Source organism: Lethenteron reissneri, chromosome 64, assembly GCF_015708825.2.
Source record: "Lethenteron reissneri isolate LAM-NWPU_2019-01 chromosome 64, ASM1570882v1, whole genome shotgun sequence".
Lineage (NCBI taxonomy): Eukaryota > Metazoa > Chordata > Hyperoartia > Petromyzontiformes > Petromyzontidae > Lethenteron > Lethenteron reissneri.
In genome coordinates this window covers 9,099,550-9,120,504 of record NC_083842.1, presented here as the reverse complement: position 1 = coordinate 9,120,504, position 20,955 = coordinate 9,099,550, and positions in this window count along the sequence as shown.

The window sequence follows — 20,955 nt, the reverse complement described above, 5'->3', positions numbered from 1 at the left end:
CAATGCCCTGCCTCGTCTTGAATGCCATATATTCTGGAAAGAGCCGAGTACATCTTAGAGGAGTCTCACCTAGATTGGTAATTGACTTCGCTTACTGTTGGCCCCACATACGCGATGATAAGTTCAGTGTCTGACTCCGTGAGTGTGTGAGTGATGGTCTCAGTGTCTGGCTCAGTGAATGAGTGAGCATGTAATGGGTTCAGTTTCTGTCTCCGTGCACGATGGGGTAAAATGTTCAACATTGCTCCAGTGACTGATTTGAGTAACTTAACCAATGGGGCAAAGGGTTCAACACGACCTTAATGAGTGATAGGGCGACAAGTTTGACACCCAGCTCAGGCATGGGGTTTGACATCTCGCTTACATAAGTGGCTGGTTCAACTTCCATTGTTTCTTGGGGGATGGGGAGGGACGGCTGCCACACACTGGCTAGTGCCATCTGTCACAAACCCTCTCTGCACAGGCCAATATTGATAGAACTGGTACTAGTCATCGGCAAGTTCACTCAGCTCCTAGTCCTCTCGTACCACATCAGCCCATCTCTTCTATAGCCGATGCCAAGCCTCTTTTGCCCATGCTACCTGAACGAACGTATGATTTTTGCTGCATGCGGTGGTTGAGCAATGTGGGACATATCACCCAGGCAACTTGTCCGCACCCGCCAGAGAAGCTTACTGAGAGCACTGTGTCCAGATCTCTGAAGAATATGTGAGCTTCCTCACAATTTAACCTAGATTAACCCTTATGCTTTATTGTAGAGCATTGTAGGTTATAACATAAATAAACATAACTCGTAAATATGAATCTTGATTTGAAGTTTTCGTGACTGCAGGAATCCATACTATTTGGTTATTTCGGTAAAGTCACGTACTGTAGGTATAATTTTTTTTCATAAATATGACTTTCGACCAATATTACCCAGCAGAATTTGTGCTTAATAAGCTGTTGCCTGTAGCCAGGCTAGCCTGAACGTATGAAGCCGATACGAGTGTTTATGTAAGGGTTCATGTTGGCCATGCATCGAAGAGCAAAAGGCATGACTGTGATCGAGAATAAACGAAGCTGTAATGTGGAGCAACAGCACATGCAGCTTTCACACGGCATTATGCAGCCGATGAAAACGCTGCTTGACTGATCTGAAGTGAGGCCTCAAATGACAACCCCGAGCCAGCTGTGAACACACTGCCCAGATAAGGGAACTCCATCTTCTCCACAACTGTCTCATCACTCATGGAGAGTCGAGAGGTTGGAGTGTTCGATGACACAAATTACCCAGGAAGGTGTTTTGTTTTGGTTGGGCAAGATGGAAAGACCCCGCCTCGTTGTGACATGGCTCCAGGTTCAGCAACAGAGACTCAACTCTTTCTTTAAATCAGAATCTTTATTTTCTCATGGAAATGTTTTAAAAAGTGGCGTTTTTATCTAAATTTCTTGCTGTGGATTTCACACCTGATGATGATTGCTTGTGTTGCAGTCGAAACGTCGTGAGATTTTTATTGTTTAATATTTTCAGTATTTTATTATTTCCATTCTACGTGACTTTACCGAAAGAACCAAGAATATCACTTATGCGTTTAGGGTTGGTCTGTGAGGTGGAAGAAGTGAGTGATGTAAATGGTGGTGTATTTGGAGAAAATTTACTTGGGTGTGTTTTTTGTCAAAAATATCTCCTGCTATCCAAAATGAGAATTAAATCCATTGGCAATGTCTTGTTCTGTGAGCAGTTCTTTGCCATCCAGTCAGAGTTTTTTTTTTCCGGATAACATTTTGCTTCCCTTAGTTTTCAACCGAATTGAACGTTTGTCAGAATAATCTTGTATTTTTTGGGGAATTAAAAATAGTTTGATGATAATATGTACAATTAGTGTTTCTTATTTGGCGAGTATATCTATTTCTTAGTGTTCTATAGGTAATCCAATCAGTGGGATTTTTTCTATGTTTTAGCATTATTCCAGAGTATATCTATATATATATTTTTACTGGTAGGAACCCACTGGTTCCACCAGCCCACAGGGGATTATTGTGTCCGTCCATCGTGCAGGGAGGGGCTGGGTGGGGAGGGGATGGTGGGGAGGGGCTGGGTGGGGAGGCGAGGGTGGGGAGGGGCTGGGTGGGGAGGTAAGGGTGGGGAGGGGCTGGGTGGGGAGGGTGGGGAGGGGCCGGGTGGAGGGGGTGGGGCTGGGTGGGGGGTAGGAGGGGTGGGGCTGGGTGGGGAGGGGAGGGGCTGGTCACCCCGTGGTGCCCTTATAAAACTCAACGTTTAACCTACTCACGCCGGCTTGTGCCCGCCCTCACAGTCGGCCATATTTGCGGAATAGACCACGCCGCCGTTGACCCTGGCCATTGACCGAACAACCCAACGTTCCTACCAGCTCCCTCCGCAGGAATGTGTTTCTGAACTGTTTTTTTAAGGGGGCATGTTTGTCTATTATTTTTTTCAATTGGTTCTTAAAATATGACCAAGCACTTTCAAAACTGGAATTTTGCTCACTATATCCCAGTCAAAATGGAGCGTGACATGTATAAATGCTTGAAAAATGATCGTTTTGCAATTATTTTCGAGCTGTTTTAGTTAATTTTGTATGACGAATGCCAAAGATAATTACGTGATTACTCAGCAGAGAAGGCTGCCGATTTAGACTCGATAAATGACACGAGCAAAACAAAAGTAATATACAAGTTCCAACTTAATAAACAAACCTGATTTATGTTTGACCTATCTTCATCATTTGCATCCCCTTCTCAATCCACTGCTAGTTGAAGGCCTCCCCGTGCCATATTGGTCGTGGCAGGGGTAAGGTTTTGTTGAACACCAAACTGAGGCTGACACCAGATTCACAATAGTTTAAAGTGTCACCAAGACACTTCCCCTCAACGCCCCACCACCACTGCACACATTTCTAAAGTCGAGTGTCAATTATCCACGGCTAGGCTATCCGCGTTGCGGATTAACTGTGCTTTTAAAAATATATATTTCTTTTCGCTTGCACTCGTTTTATTTATTGGCCGCTCCTCGCTCGCCAGGGGTGAGTGGCCCAGTGCCCACGTGACCACCTCAAAGTTATCGGTGGGTTAACCGATTACTTTAACAAGCAATAGAACACACAGACGACGTGCGTATTCACTGCGTGGGCAAATAACAACACATTATACTGGTAGGAACCTCCTGGTTACACCAGCCCACAGGGGATTATTGTGTCCGTCCGTCCGTCGTGCAGGGAGGGGTTGGGTGGGGAGGGAGGGGCTGGGTGGGGAGGGGAAGGTTGGGAGGGGCTGGGTGGGGAGGTGCTGGGTGGGGAGGGGCTGGGTGGGGAGGGTGGGGAGGGGCTGGTCATCCCGTGGTGCCCTTATAAAACTCAACGTTTAACCGACTCACGCCGGCTTGTGCCCGCCCTCACAGTCGGGCATATTTGCGGAATACACCACGCCGCCGTTGACCCTGGCCATTGACCGAGCAACCCAACGTTCCTACCAGCTCCCTCCGCAGGAATGTGTTATAGGCTAATTGACGTTTTGCATTACCTGTCTTTAAGTTGTATCTTACCCACCCTTCCCGCCACCAGTTACCAAACTATAAACGAAACTATTTTTTTAATATATATCACCAAGTAAGGCCCACTGAGCTATTTCGCTCTTTTTTCAAAAGAGACCTGGCCACAAATGATAGCTCAATGAAGTGGCTTATGTGAACATTCAAATACTCTTTGGTTATTTCGGTAAAGTCACGTAGGTATAAAAGAAAAAAAGTTATTTATTTTATTTTATACCTACGTGACTTATCCGAAAGAACCAAAGAGTATGGATTCCTGAAGTCACGAAAGCTTCAAATCAGTATTCGAATTCTCTGAACGCATGTTTATTCTTAACGTGGAGGGTAAAACTGAAAGACCCGGAGAAGAATCCATGTGACCACGGGGAGAATACGCAAACTCCAACGAAACAGGCGGCTTCAGGGTCGGGATCTTACCCACGACCTCCGTATACTAGGCGAGGGAGTTAACACCTCGCGACCTCTGGATAATCGAGGAGACTTGACTACATTTACGTGTAAATCAAGCTGCTCTACATTTATTCAAAGTAACTCTAAAATCAAAAGTAGTATAATGTTACTGGTAGGAACCACCTAGTTCCACCAGCCCACAGGGGATTATTGTGTCCGTCCGTCCGTCGTGCATCCAAAAATGGGAGGGGTGGGGCTGGGTGGAGAGGGGAGGGTGGGGAGGGGCTGGGTGGGGAGGGTGGGGCTGGGTAGGGGGTGGTAGGGGTGGGGCTGGGTGGGGAAGGGCTGGTCACCCCGTGGTGCCCTTATAAAAATCAACGTTTAACCTACTCACGCCGGCTTGTGCCCGCCCTCACAGTCGGCCATATTTGCGGAATACACCACGCCGCCGTTGACCCTGGCCATTGACCGAGCAACCCAACGTTCCTACCAGCTCCCTCCGCAGGAATGTGTTAATCTCTCCTTCTCAAAGATGTTGGCGATCATGGCCTTCCTTCCAATGGGCTCCTTTCGTGATATTTACTCAAGAACTTCCCATTGGATACTCCTCCCAGTTGCATCGGATTGTTCAAATTGCTTACGCAACTTTATTTGCTATCGTCCCGGGCTACTTGTACTTATATCTTAAGCAGTTCACCAAAAAACCAGCAGCAAAACATTCCCCTGCATTTTCCAAAATGCAATTTTCTTCTAGATTTGAAGCTTTCGTGACTGCAATGATTCATACTCTTGGGTTTTTTTCAGTAAAGTCACGTAGGTAAAAAGACAATGGGTAGCCATGATTCATGATTGTTGATTTCTCGGTAGAGATGCCTGTTCAATGATACAACACTGTGGTTAAAAATCTCCATAATTTTTTTAAAATCAAGAACCAAACGCAGTATAGGGAAACCTTCTTGTTTACACAACCATTGGTGGCATTTGCCATGCATAATAGCATGTTAAAATAAGACAAATATCCTCCGTACATGATCAACAATTTTGGGTTTAGATCGCGTTATTTATAAATGTGTCGTAACCCTCCACCACCCGACACGGCCAATCAGTAAAAAAGTGTCACGTTGACAAAAGACAAATAGTTCACTGCTTTAGCCCACCGGTGTGTTGAAGCGTGAAACCACAACATTTACAATTTGAGTACGACGTTTCGCTGGTAATTGCATCCAGCATCATCGGGCAATTCGCCAGAATGGTAAGGCTCTCCTCTGTCACGCTTCAACACACCGGTGGGCTAAAGCAGTGAACTATTTGTCTTTTGTCAACGTGACACTTTTTTTACTGATTGGCCGTGTCGGGTGGTGGAGGGTTACGACACATTTATAAATAACGCGATCTAAACCCAAAAACGTTGGTTATGAATAATATTGGTCGCGAAAGCGTACGTGTTAAAATCCCCCGTACAGCCAATTTTACCAGACTGTTCGGGCAAGTGCTGTTAGCCAGCGCCTATGAAAGCCAGAACGGCACACGTGGGGGTGGTGTGGTCAGGACCACGCCCGGCCGCCTTTGTCTCCCCAAGCGCTGGCGTTTACACACCACACCAGATACTCATTTGAGGCTGAGTCGACCTAGGTGAAGGTCCAGGACTGACTTCAGATATTTGTCACTGGTGTTGGCCGTGAGCAGGAATCGAACTCGCGTCATCTGGTTTGGAGTGCAGCGTGCTAACCGCTATGCTACTGCTCCTCACTGTGTAATGTACAGGTAGTCCCCGACTTACGAAGGAGATGCGTTACGACGACCCCATCGTAAGTTGAAAATACCGTAAGTCGAAGATGGCCTAGCCTACCCAGGAGTCTTAAAGAATGGTGATAATTTAGCAAAACAGAGCAATTTACAGTACCGTTGTGTATAAACTATATACTGTGTGTATTTATTAATTAGAATACTGTATTGCACAGTAAAATGTGAAGTAAAAAAAACGAGGTCAATTCTTAGCCCACCTATATGAACTGCAAATTAATGGAAAGTTTTTTTCCAGGAAACAATCCTATCTGCTATAAAAACGTTTATCATGCATTGAACGTATCGTATCGTGGTAACCTTAAAATGAAATCGCTAAAGCTACGTATCATACATGCATTGAACGTATCGTAACGTATCATATTGAACTGTAATCACCAAGATTCTGTCCGTCGTCTGCACACTTGAACGATGTTAGGTTGTCGATGGCAATTTTGTCGAATCGCTGTCGTCATCGTAAGATTGAAATATCGTAAATCGGACCATCGTAACTCGGGGACTACCTGCACATGCGTACATACACACTGCCATACATATAGACATATGTGTATAGATCAGGGGTCGGGAAACAAAATAACAAGTTTCGATTTAAAGCTTTCGTGACTGCAGGGATTCATCATCTTCTTGGTTCTTTCGGTAAAGTCCCTTCTACGTGACTTTACCGAAAGAACCAAGAAGAAAAATAACAAGTTGTGCAATTTTTTTAAAAATTCGCTATAAAAAACCCCTCTTAATATTTCACGAGCCCACATGGCCATGTGGATAACGTCACGAAGCAGGCCTTGAAGAGCCACATGCGGCTATGGAGCCGCGGATTGCCGACACCACGGTATAGATGCAAGCACATATTCATATATGCACACACGTATGTGTATGTAATCCATACGCTACGCTCCCTCTCCGTAGCAATGCCCCCCTCCCCCCCATGCCCCCTGCCCACATCCCTATCGCTGCTGCTCAATCTCGAGTCGCAGGACAGGGTCAAATTTCACAACTCGTGCAAGAAAAAGGGAGCCCTGCTCTTCCACTCCCCCGCCCGCCACTCCGATTCTCCCTCTCTCTCTGTCCCCCTCTTTTACCATCTCGCTCGCTCTCCTACTCTCCCGTTCCCTTACCCTCCCGTGGCTCTCTCCCACTCACACTCTCCATGTCCCAGGCGCTGGGGAAGCCTGGTCTCAGCAACATTCTTACCCCCCTCCACCCCCATGCCTCTGCTACCCCTCTCGCCCAAACCATCCCAACTAGCTCAGCGTGCCCGCCAATAAACCCCAGCATCAGCCCCCCCATCCCCTTCCCCCATGCGCCCCAAACACAACGGGTACATGGAGAAACTCAAGCCCTGGGGCTGTGCGTCTCTCAGGTGGCTTGTGACCATGTTTGGGCACCGAGCCAACACCACGAGAGGGACCGCAGGCTTCGAGTCCTGCGGTTGAGGGTCTCCAGACAATAGATTTTTTAAATCCTTTATATTAAGTTCACTTGCTTGCTTGCTTGCGCGCTTACGACCGTGCAAATCTTTCGGTCGTTTTTTTAACCCACTTTCCCGTGATCCAATCGAGCTGACATTTTGCACACATACTCGTTGTGCGTGACAATTTATTTTCGTGAGAAAAAAAAATCCAAAATTTTCCACTTTTTAGGAAATTTTTTTTTCATTAAATCCTTTATATTAAGTTCACTTGCTTGCTTGCGTGTTTACGACCGTGCAAATCTTTCGGTCGTTTTTTTTAACCCACTTCCCGTGATCCAATCGAGCTGACATTTTGCACACAGACTCGTTGTGCGTGAAAATTTATTTTCGTGAAAAATTTTGTTCCAAAATTTTACACTTTTTAGGAAAAAAAAATTATATTTAATTACCAATTGCTTAATGGTGGCAGGCAATCATCTGATCCATAGGTGGCAGCCATAGTTTTTCACTATAAATAAAGGATTTATAGTGAAAAACTTTGTTTTTACGGGTTAATTTTTATTGACAAGACTGGCTTCAGCCGCTCACTCAATAACTTTCTCATCAGTGATCTCCGACAGGGAGGGCACCATCATCAAGATGTTCCAGATTATCCTCTGCATGAGACGTCTCCGCCCCTTTACCCGTCAACGATACCACATCTTGCATGCGTGTCTGTTGAACTTCTTTCACACCGTACGTAGCCAACCGCGGCTCCCGTCCATCTAGATGCCATGTAAAATTCAAATTCACCCTCTCAATCTCTCTTCCCTGGCTCCTCCCCCCCCCCTCTCTTGCCTTATGTAGCCTCTTGCCACAAGCAGTTCTTTTGCCCACTACAGCAATTTTGGTTCTTGCTGTGGCTGTCCCACCTGATGACGGACGCTTGTGTTGCTTCCCGAAACGTCGCGATTTAATTTATTTTGTTTTCTACCTACGTGACTTTACCGAAAGAACCAAAGAGTATGGATCGCTGCAGTCACAGAAACTTCAGATCTAGATTAGACATTTTTTTATTAAATTATATTTAAACACATTCATGCGGAGGGAGCTGGTAGGAACGTTGGGTTGCTCGGTCAATGGCCAGGGTCAACGGCGGCGTGGTGTATTCCGCAAATATGGTCGACTGTGAGGGCGGGCACAAGCCGGCGTGAGTAGGTTAAACGTTGAGTTTTATAAGGGCACCACGGGGTGACCAGCCCCTCCCCACCCAGCCCCTCCCCACCCTCCCCACCCAGCCCCTCCCCACCCAACCCCACCCTCCCCACCCAACCCCTCCCCACCCTCCCCTCCCCACCCAGCCCCTTCCTCCCCACCCAGCCCCTCCCTGCACGACGGACGGACGGACACAATAATCCCCTGTGGGCTGGTGTAACCAGGAGGTTCCTACCAATAACACGCACTTGACAATGAACACTTTGCTATTTTGGTACCAAATGTAATAAAACATTTTTATATTCGGGTTGTGTCACCAATGTTTTGTTATTTAATCCTGAACAATCCAAAAGTTCGTCGGTTGCAAGTTTAGGACATTTCTGGATGATGCGGGGAAATAATTTGTTTCGGATTGATCCGAAAGTATGACGTCGCAGAATAACTTATTGGCATTTATATTGAGAAATGTGCGTCACGTAGCGTTGGGTGACATCGCTTGGCTTGTTAGACTCTATCGCATGGGCGTCCTGCAACGGTACAGGTGTTTCCATTTCAGTACAGATCTTGGTTACACAATCGTGCTTACGTTGGTCGCGAAACAAACAAACGTGCTATAACACGTTTAATTGTTTCGTAATGTAAGCGATCTGATCATCTGAAGAACATGTTTTCCTAAACTCTGAAATCCAATTTAAAAAAATACATGAATCAAAATCTCCTCCCTATTTAATCGATATCTACAATCTACACGGGTATGTCACGTGACGTTAATTCCCATCGTTACACGAAATGTTATAGTTTGCATGTAACTATACTCTTTGGTTCTTTCGGTAAAGTCACGTAGGTATAAAATAAATTTAATTTAATCACGACGTTTCGAACGCAGCACAAGCGTCCGTCATCAGGTGGCAAAAACGACAACTAATTATTTTCTACCCACGTGACTTTACCGAAAGAACAAAAGAGTATGGATTCCTTGCAGTCACGAAACTTCAGATCCAGATTGCATGTACCAATTAACAAGGCAAGTGCCGTTAGCGAGCACCTTGTAAGGCTATGAATATGCACATCGGTCGAGTGTCCGCAGTGGGTTAACAACACTTGTGCCTGTCCCCCCCCCCCCCGGCGTAATTTTGGGCCGTCGCAATTTGAAGGCTGAGGTGACCTAGCGGAGGCCCGCAAGGTCATGCTCACTTGGTCATTATGCGCATTACGGGTAGGAATGGAACACTGGTCATGGGGATCAAAGCCGCGGCGTAACGCCGGATCACGAGACCGGCCAACCGTGAGCAGAGTGTGGTCCTTTATTTAACCAACGGGAGCGCACAATAATATTCGCGTTCTCTTCATCGGAGAGGCGTCTGCGGTACAATTCCAGGAGGCGACTGATGCAAGCTATAAACGGGCCGCTAATGATAAGTGACTTTTGAGCAGAACTGACATTGAGCGATTTAACGTCGCGTAATTACGACGAGGTGGTGAGGTGTTTTAAAAGACGCGACGGAGATTTTACGTGAGCGCTACAAGTGTGCATGCCAACACACGAGCGGTTATAGATGACAATGTGCATAGAGATATACACGGAGATTGCCCCATTTAACCACTGCCATACTGCTGTTAGCAGGCACCTATTATTAAGGTCGGCATGGTGCTTGATGTGGTGGTTGTTGTCTAGCAACACCGCCGTTTACATAATGTACCAGGCCAACATTTGATGCTGAGTCAACCTAGGGGAGGTGCAGCAGGACGAGTTCAGATATTCACCGCTGATGTTGTCCATGCTAGGAAATCAAACCCATCTGGTTCGCAGTGCAACGTGCTAACAACAACGCCACCGGTCCACATACACACTTTTAGACACGTATGTGCATATTACGTGAACACTCACCGATAACAAACTTCAATTACACGGCCATCAAACACAAAGATCCCCCGTATAGCCTTCAAAGGCTTTTGGGGCAAGTGCTGTTAGCGAGCCCTATGTCGCCTGGCACGGCGCACGAAGGGGTCAGTGGCCAGCACTACACCCGACCGCCTTTGTCTCCCCAGTGGCGATGTTTACGCACCTCGGCAGGTGCTTATTTGAGGCTGAGTCGACCTAGGGGAGGTCCAGGACCGGTTTGGATAATCGTCACTGGGTTCGTAGGGGTGTCACAGTGGCGAGATGTTAACTACCTCGGCAGGTATACAGGCGGTTGTGGGTTCGATTCCGACCCTGACGCCTGCTGTACATTTTGAGTTTTCGTGTCTCTCTCACCGTAGTCGCGTGGATTCTTCTCCGGGTCCTCCAGCTTTGTCCCTCTACATTTAGAAACACGCGTTTAGAGTATTTGGCTGCGAGGAAATTTCCACGTGATAAGCCACTTCTTTGAGCTATAATTTGCGGCCAGATCGCTTCTGAAAAATAGCGATATAGCTCAGTGGGCCTTCCGAGCAAAAGTAAAAAGAGTTGAATCGTTAAATTTAGATTTAAAGCTTTCGTGACTACAGGGATTCATCTTCTTGGTTCTTTCGGTAAAGTCACGTAGAAGGGAAATAATAAAATAATAAAAATAAAACATAATAAAATAATTCTTATGACGTTTCGGCCACAACGCAAGCAGCCGTCCTCAGGTGAAGAACAGGTCTGTCGGAAAGACAGCGTCTGAGGACGGCTGCTTGCGTTGTGGCCGAAACGTCGTGAGAATTATTTTATTATGTTTTATTTTTATTATTTTATTATTTCCCTTCTACGTGACTTTACCGAAAGAGCCGAGAAGATGAGTTGAATCGTTATTTAGTTTTAATAGCGTCGCACGCTGAACCCGGCACCACGGCTCCCCACATCACACAGCCATCTGACACGCACACGCGCATACACTCAAGGACACACACATCACTGGCACTCGCACACAGAACACAATGAGACATATCCACGTTTAGCCGCGCAGAGTGAAAGGGGCAAGTGCCAGCCAGCCAGGTGGCCCAGGGGTCAGATAGAGCTGAGCCAACAGCACTGAGACCAGAGGTTCGAATCTGGGGTTTCAGCCGAAATTCTCAAGTGGTCTCAGTACATACGTGGTGGCGATTAGCACGTACGTACGTTTAACTTCTTTCGTACCGTGCATAGCCAACTGTGCTAATCGGAGGTGCAGGGGAAGGACAACAAACTATAAACGCAAAAATAAGTCATGAAGAAATGAGTTTTCATTCTAGATTATTTAAAAGTGCACTGCTCCAGTGGCCCCGTCATATCGGACGGAAGAGCATTCCAGACGGCCACAGAAGCGCATCTGAAAGCGCACGATGCAGTGGCCGTCTTTGTTTGATGGCTGGCCAAAAGCTGAACAAGATAACCACGATATTAAGTTTGTTTTTTCAGTTAATTTGCCTAAGATGCCAAGCTCTAAGGATAAAAGAAACGTGTGACGCCTATATTGGTCAGACTGCCATGAAATAGACATTTATCTTTAATCATGGCATGTGGGGGAAAAGGTGTGGATTGAAAAAGGGGTAACTCTAAGGGCTCTCAAAAGTAGATCTGCAGTGTCCGCTTCCGCGGGCGTTTCTCTGACAGTTTGTAGAGAACTGGTCCCCAAAAGTTCCAAATGAAATTATTTGTTCATTGCATGATGCCGATCGCACAATTGGACTAACATTTGCACCACTACCAACAAAAACAACCACTGTTAGCGCACTGAGTTGGCAGTGATATCGCCATGTGCTCGGTGCACCTTGATGCCACGTGATGTGATGATGAAGGCTCGCCGGCAGGCGGTCACGGGGCAGGCCCAGGTGCTACGGGTTGACTGAGACGACTGGCAGATGCACCACCCGTGCTCCCTATTGTGCCAACTCGCTGCATTTTATCCGTCTGGCACTCGACTACCAAACACACCCACGTAGACTTAAAAACATTCATCTTCGTCACATATAACAGCTACCTACCGCATACAGACGCGCCGACTGACACGGCACGCAAAGAGCCGTTGTTCAGTCCTATGGACTGCAGGGGCAATTATTGTTCACAAGATCCGTTTAGGATCAGCACCCATTAAGACCGAACGACGATGATCCCAAGATTTAGCCTTCAGGGACTGTTCGTGAGCACCTATTACGGCTGACCTGGCCTGTTGCTCGAGAGGGTGCTGTGGTCAGCACTACGCCCGGCCAACTTTGTTCTTCCTCAAGTGCTGATGTCCACGCACCACGTCCGGTGCTCATTTAAGGCTGAGTCAACCATAGTGTATGCCCAGGACCGGTGAGAAGGATATGACTCGCCAGTGACGTTAGCAATGGTTAGGAATCAAACTCACCGGTTCCTTAGCACGGTGCACGCACCACGACAACCACTGCTGCTCCATGTTATACATTTACACTCAAAGAGGCAAGTCCGCTCTGAAATTTTGATTTAAAGCTTTCGTGACTGCAGGGATTCATCTTCTTGGTTCTTTCGGTGAAGTCACGTAGAAGGGAAATAATAAAATAATAAAAAGAAAACATAATAAAATTTCGATGTAAAGCTTTCGTGACTGCAGGGATTCATCTTCTTGGTTCTTTCGGTAAAGTCACGTAGAAGGGAAATAATAAAATAATAATTTTATTATTTTCCTTCTACGTGACTTTTACGTGACTTCTTGGTTCTTTCGGTAAAGTCATTATTATTTTATCATTTCCCTTCTACGTGACTTCTACGTGACTTTACCGAAAGAACCAAGAAGATGAATCCCTGAAGTTGGTTCTTTCGGTAAAGTCACGTAAAAGGGAAATATAAAATGTATTATTTTATTATTTCCATTCTACGTGACTTATTATTTCCCTTCTATGTGACTTTACCGAAAGAACCAAGAAGATGATAATGAAATTATTATTTTATTATTTCCCTTCTACGTGACTTTACCGAAAGAACCAAGAAGATGAAGTCTGCTCTGGTTATGTGCACTTGCCCATATCTCTAAGCACTTGTGCGCACACACACACACAAATAAAAAAAAACACACACAAACGTTCATACACTGACATCCAGGCTGATGAGCATGCACTGAAATTCACGATGATAGTCATCTATAAACACAATGTTACCCAAAGACAGACACATACACATTCCACAAGGAGTGACTAATCCCATATCTGCATTTTCCATCAATATGCTTAATTCCGCTGTTGATATGTGAACTCCTTTGTCAAGGCGCTCTCCTCCTTCGACCCAGCTTAAATATACGCTGCCAAGCTTGGCGGTGTTCATTGGGACGCTGTCTTTCCGACAGCTCTGTTTCTTCACCTGAGGACGGCTGCTTGTGTTGTGGCCGAAACGTCGTGAGAAATTTTATTTTATAATGTTTTATTTTTATTATTTTATTATTTCACTTCTACGTGACTTTACCGAAAGAACCAAGAAGATGAATCCCTGCAGCCACGAAAGCTTTAAAATCGAAACATACAAATGATCATCCATATAGCCTCTAACAGACTGTTGGGGCAAGTGCATCACATTGGAACACGCACACACACACAGACTAACATACACCTATAGATGACACAAAGATACATCGTCATGCACTAACGCATACACACGCACTAACACTCACACCCACATATACTGGCAAAGATTTCAACATAGACATACTGAATGCATGCATGCAGTACATTTACACTAATATTGATATATACCGGCATACATTCACACACGCACCAACAAACACACGGACACATCGAAAACCAATGAACACAAATACACTAACATACTGATTCTGAACACTGAGACAATGGAACACTGCTACGGACTGGCACATCGACTGGGAAATACACTGCATACACACACACACACATTATAACACGTATACACACATCATTTGATTCTTTCGGTAAAGTCACGTAGATAAAAAAATGAAAGTAAATAAAATAAAATAAACTACGACGTTTCGATCGCTTGTGTTGTGATCGAAACGTCGTAGTTTTTATTTTTTATTTTTACTTTTATTTTAAAAAATTCTCTCTACGCGACTTTACAAAAGTTTTAAGTCAAAATGTATACAGACCCCTCAACCACTGATATGACATACACGAACAATTAGCATTTAGGCACGCAAAGACATCAACACAAGTAGTATATCTCATATATAAAGACACAATGATTCCCTGGAAATCTTTAACGGACTGTTTTGGTAAAGTGCAGTTCGCGAGCAGCACCTATGAAGGCCGTCACGGCACACGAGTGGGTAATTGGCCAGCAACACGCCAGACCGCTTTTGTCTCCCCAATATTAACACAACTTAATCATCTGAGTCAACCTAGGGGAGGCCCAGTACCTGTTCAGATAATCGTCACCGTTGTTGGGCTTGAGCAGTAATCGAACTGGGGTCGCCAGGTTCGTAGCACAGAGTGCTAACCACTACACTACCGCTCCCCACGTGTACACATGTACATTGACATGCATACCGATATGCATTCTTATATCCATACATACAGACATATTCACACTTACACTAAGTCATGCATACACTTACGCAAGGCCGTAGCCATGGAGTCAACATTGGGGGGGACCAAATCTTCCAGGGGGTCTGGGGGTCCCCCCACCCCCAGAAAAAATTCTAAATTTGAAACCTAATTTCCTGCCATTTCCTGCTTAAAATATGAAAAAATTAACTGACACATAGGATTAACTTTTTATTTATTTTTTACAATAATGTCTAATAGTGTATTGTATTACATTGCTCTGTTTTTTCTTTTTTTACTTTTTCTTGTTTCATTGTACGTAATGGCAGAGATTAGGGATTAATAAAGTACAACCATAACCACAATCATATAAACAGAAATCTATTTTATAGCAATAAATTGGGGGGGACATTTTGAGCATATTTGAATATTGGGGGGATGTGTCCCCTCCAAATTTCTATTATTGCACTTACGTATACTGGCATAACACACACAAATGCACTGACATTCACACACACATACAATGGCATATAGTACATACTTTGACATAGAGACACATGCGTATAATGAAATATCCATACACATACAATATATACGGACATATTGCATGTACATTTACATGTAGTGATACAAACATACACTCACATGAACATTCCACATACACTTGTGCATGTGTGCTGCACATATACATAACATGACACGCGCTGTGTATATACACACAAAGGCAATATAAAGATCCCCCGTATAGCCTTAACAGAGCACCTATGAAGGCCAGAACGGTACACGAGGGGGTGGGTGGCCAGCACCACGCCCGACCGCCTTTGTCTCCCCAGTGGCGATGTTTACACACCGCACCAGGTACTCATTTCAGGCTGAGTCGACCTAATATATATACGTACACTGACACAATGTTTTATGCACTAAGACACACATACTTGCCACTTACAGCATTGACACATACGTACGCTCATACACGCATAACCCCGACACACCGCTGAAACACGTGAACACACACACACACTTTGACACACGAACACTGACACACGCATAAACCAACGCACGTTTTTACGCACAACACACCACCGACACATGCTGCGTATACACGCAAGCACTTCAATACACGCACACGCACTCACACGTGCATACTCCGACACACGTTTTACGTACATACACAACGACACGCACACACACACACATTCTGCATAGCCCCACGTGCGTCCATAAATACGTACAAACCGCACAACGCGTGATTGACACATTTCTGTGAGTACACAAAAACGCGTCCCGATGCACGCGTGCACTGACACGTACACCACCGGCACACCGCATTTATATACAGTGTACACGTGCAAAGACAAAGATCCCCCCGCATAGCCTCCGGCAGACTGTTGGGGCAAGTGCTGTCAGCGAGCCACCGATGAAGTACACACAAACTGACATGGACACACACACGCGCACACACAACCAAATTCTGTCTCCCTTTTCCATCGGTGAGCCTTTAACTTCACTTTACTTCCCCGCTCTCCCCAACCCTTCTGCCCCCCCCCACCCCTCTCTCGCTCTCTGTGCCCCCCCCCCTCCCCACCTCTCTCACACACTCTAGGACACGCATGCCTCGCCTAAGACACGACACGCAAATAGACGCAGCGAGCTTTATACCCGCGAGGTCGCAGATCGGATTGCGCCGATCCGATTCCTCTGGAGGGACACCGATGACCCCGTGGCCACCCCCCCCCCCCTAGGGAGACGTGGGCTAGCGGGGCTGGCGGTTGGTCGCCCTACAGGGGCTGGAGAGGAAGGGGAGTCGTGGGGGGCGGGGGCGGGGAGAGATTGGGCTCCAACTGGCTATAGGGGGAGCAGGCTGGAGCAGGATTGACGCGGGGTGAGGGGTGGTGGGGGGGAGCTTTGGGCTAAAATTGGGGATGGAGGAGAGATGCCTTGGGTGGGGAGGGGGGGGGCTAGGGCAGGGTGGGGGGGCTAGGGCAGGGTGGGGGGGCTAGGGCAGGGTGGGGGGGGCTAGGGCAGGGTGGGGGGGGGCTAGGGCAGGGTGGAGGGGGAGGGGGCTAGGGCAGAGTGGGGGGGGGGGCTAGGGCAGGGTGGGGGGGGGGCTAGGGCAGGGTGGAGGGGGAGGGGGCTAGGGCAGAGTGGGGGGGGGCTAGGGCAGGGTGGAGGGGGGGGCTAGAGCAGGGTGGGGGGGGGGCTGGAGCAGGGTGGAGGGGGGGGGGGCTAGGGCAGGGTGGAGGGGGGGGGGCTGGAGCAGGGTGGAGGGGGGGGCTAGGGCAGGGGGTTGGTGTGGGCTAGGGCAGGGTGGAGGGGGGGGGGCTAGGGCAGAGTGGGGGGGGGGGGTTGGTGGGGGCTAGGGCAGGGTGGAGGGGGGGAGGCTCGGGCAGGGTGGAGGGGGGGGGTTGGTGGGGGCTAGGGCAGGGTGGAGGGGGGGGGGTTGGTGGGGGCTAGGGCAGAGTGGGGGGGGGGTTGGTGGGGGCTAGGGCAGGGTGGGGGGGTTGGTGGGGGCTAGGGCAGGGTGGAGGGAGGGGGTTGGTGGGGGCTAGGGCAGAGTGGGGGGGGGGGTTGGTGGGGGCTAGGGCAGGGTGGAGGGGGGGGGTTGGTGGGGGCTAGGGCAGAGTGGGGGGGGGGGGGTTGGTGGGGGCTAGGGCAGGGTGGAGGGGGGGAGGCTCGGGCAGGGTGGAGGGGGGGGGCTAGAGCAGAGTGGGGGGGGGGCTAGAGCAGAGTGGGGGGGGGGGGCTAGGGCAGGGTGGAGGGGGAGGGGGCTAGGGCAGAGTGGGGGGGGGGGGGGCTAGGGCAGGGTGGAGGGGGGGGGCTAGGGCAGGGTGGAGGGGGGGGGCTAGGGCAGGGTGGAGGGGGGGGCTAGGGCAGAGTGGGGGGGGGGGTTAGACCAGGGTGAGGGGTTTCTATTGGTTAGAGCAGTCTGTTTGTTGGTAAGGGCTAGGTTAGTACAAGCTAGAACTAAGTAGATGAATTAATACGTTCTAAATACATCGTACATGCGTTCGCATAGGCTAGAACACATTCGATATATCCGTATTGGCTACGACCTAGTGGATACGTCAGTATGGGCTATAAGCAAAGCAGAGAAGTGTGTATGTGCTACCACGGACTGGAATGAGTTCTATGACCTGCAAGGTAGCATACGCAGCACATGCTGAACACGCGAGGATAGACTGGAGGAGCCGGGGTGGTTGGGGAGTGGGCAGCATAGGGTAGACTGCTGTCGGAACTTGAGACGTAGCCGCAGTGATAAATATAAAGTGGCCTGGCTAAGCGTTCAACTGGCAGCGAACGGGCAAAGCGAGTGCGCGTGCGTGTGTAGTGTGTGAGCGTGTGTAGTGGGGAGCGATAGTGCAGCGGTTTGCGCGCTGCGCTATGAACCTAGCGAACCGGGTTCGATTCCCGCTCACGGCCAACACCAGTGACGATTATCTGAACCGGTCCTGGGCCTCCCCTAGGTCGACTCAGCCGGAAATGAGTACCTGGTGTGGTGTGTAAACATCGCCACTGGGGAGACAAAGGCGGTCGGGCGTGGTGCTGGCCACCCACCCCCTCGTGTGCTGTGCCGGCCCTTCACAGGTGCTCGCTAACAGCACTTGCCCCTACAGTCTGTTAAGTTTCTACGGGGGATCTTTGTTTTATCTTTGTGTGCATGTTGCAGGGTTTGCGTGCATGTGCGGGTAGGTTGACTCAGCCCAAAAAAGCGAGCGAGCACCTGGTTGCGGGAGCCTTGCTCGGGTCGACACGAAGCTCTCCGAGGCGACGTGATGGGAGCACGTGGCACGAAGCAAAACGCTCTCGTTGCGTAAGGGCGCAGCGATTTGTAAAGATTCGTCGACTCGAGTTTTTTTTTTTGTCGTCGTGATGTTCTCCCACTCGTGTTGCCGGCGTCGTGTCGTCCGACCAAGTGTCGATCCATTTGTAACCGGCACCTCTTTTCAGTGCAACTCTTCGTGCCTGAAAATGAGACGCTGGATCGAATATCACAGAGCTACTAACATCGAGACACCTTCAGACGAGGGCAGTTCTTTACCCCCACCCGCTCAGCGTTTGGAGGAGCAGTCAAATCGATGTCTGAATTCTCAGAGTTGGAAATGAGTCGAGTAAAGTGCGCGACCAAAGTTCGCGCTGAGGTTTCTTGCGGAGTAATTGTTGACCACGCGCTGGGGACGGCAACTCTCTCCGCACATGGAAGCGTGGTTGAATCGGAGACTGGCTCGCTGCACACGAGCCCCGCATCTCAGCAGTGTCAGTGCGACGCTCTGACCTCTGAGCCATTCGGCCGCCTCTTAGTCGTAGATTGAAGTGGAGTCTTAAAGATTCTAGATTTGAAGCTTTCGTGACTGCAAGGATTCATACTCTTGTTTTTTTTTTCGGTAAAGTCACGTAGGTAAAAAATGAAATTGAAATTTTGCAAAAAATAAAATAATAAAATCACGACGTTTCGTCAGGTGGGACCGTCACAGCCAGATTTGCTGTATCATTTGATAAATCTGGCTGTGACGGTCCCACCTGATGACGGAGACTTGCGTTGCCTCCGAAACGTCGTGATTTTTAATTATCACTTGATACAGCAAATCTGGCTGTGACGGTCCCACCTGATGACGGAGACTTGTGTTGCCTCCGAAACGTCGTGATTCTTATTATTTTATTTTTTATAAATTTTAATTTCATTTTTTACCTACGTGACTTTACCGAAAAAAACTAAGAGTATGGAGTCTTAAAGCTCACGACGCATGCGAGGACCGTGCTGCAGCCGTGGTTCAGGGAAGTTCTGCTTGACCTCATAGACACGTGTAAATGGGGACGACGGTGCAAGGACGCAGACACGGAAAGAGACAGCGCAGTACAATGTATATTTACGGAGTCTCAATGGATGGGTCTCTCCAGGTGTTGTTGTAGGTGTGGCAGTGTGAGATGACTATCAGACGGCAGTCCTGAGCGTCTTTTTTACTGGTAGGAACCTCCTGGTTACACCAGCCCACAGGGGATTTATTGTGTCCGTCCGTCCGTCGTGCAGGGAGGGGCTGGGAGGGGAGGGAGGGAGGGGCTGGGAGGGGAGGGAGGGAGGGGCTGGGTGGGGAGGGGAGGGGAGGGTGGGGAGGGGCTAGGTGGAGAGGGTGGGGTAGGGCTGGGTGGGGAGGGTGGGGCTGGGTGGGGGGTGGGAGGGGTGGGGCTGAGTGGGGAGGGGCTGGTCACCCCGTGGTGCCCTTATAAAACTCAATGTTTAACCTACTCACGCCGGCTTGTGCCCGCCCTCACAGTCGGGCATATTTGCAGAATACACCACGCCGCCGTTGACCCTGGCCATTGACCGAGCAACCCAACGTTCCTACCAGCTCCCTCCGCAGGAATGTGTTCTTTATGGGGAGCAGTAGTGTAGCGGTTAACGCGTTGCGCTATGAACCTGGCGACCTGGGTTCGATTCCTGCTCGCGGCCAACACCAGTGACGGATTATTTTAACTGATCCTGGGCCTCCCCTAGGTCGACTCAGCCTCAAATTAGTACCTGGTGCGATGTGTAAATATCACTACTTGCGGCCGGGCGTGGTGTTGGCCACCCATCCCCTCGTGTGCCGTGCCGGCCTTCATAGGTGCTCACTAACAGCACTTGCTCCTACAGTCTGTCTAGGCTATACGGGGGATCTTTGTCTTTGATGACTATGAGGCGGCAGTCCTGAAGCGTCTTCTCTTCATGTGCAGTGGGTTTTTCTCTGGGTCATCTGGTTTCCCTTGACGTGAAAGCCCAACACTGGAAGTGGTCACTCATCCCATTGCAGAACCCTTCTGCAAAGGATTTGTAGGTTCTTAAAATATTGTTTTGTAATCATTGAAATAATGAAACGATTTACAAAAGAAAATGTGAGTCTCTAAACAAGCGCTAAACTTAACTATATTTTTATAGCCTGATGAAGCTAGTTGTATTTGCTGGCGAAACGTCGTACTCAGAATGTAATTGTTGTGGCTTGGCTCTCCAACACACCGGTGTGCTGTACTAGCACACTACACTATACACTACACTACTATACACAATATACTACACTATACACTACACTATACACTACACTACTATACACAATATACTACACTATACACTACACTATACACTACACTACACAGGTGTGCTGTACTCGTAACTAATTGGCCACGTTCTGTTTGCGTGACAGCCCTTACTAATTGGCTGTGT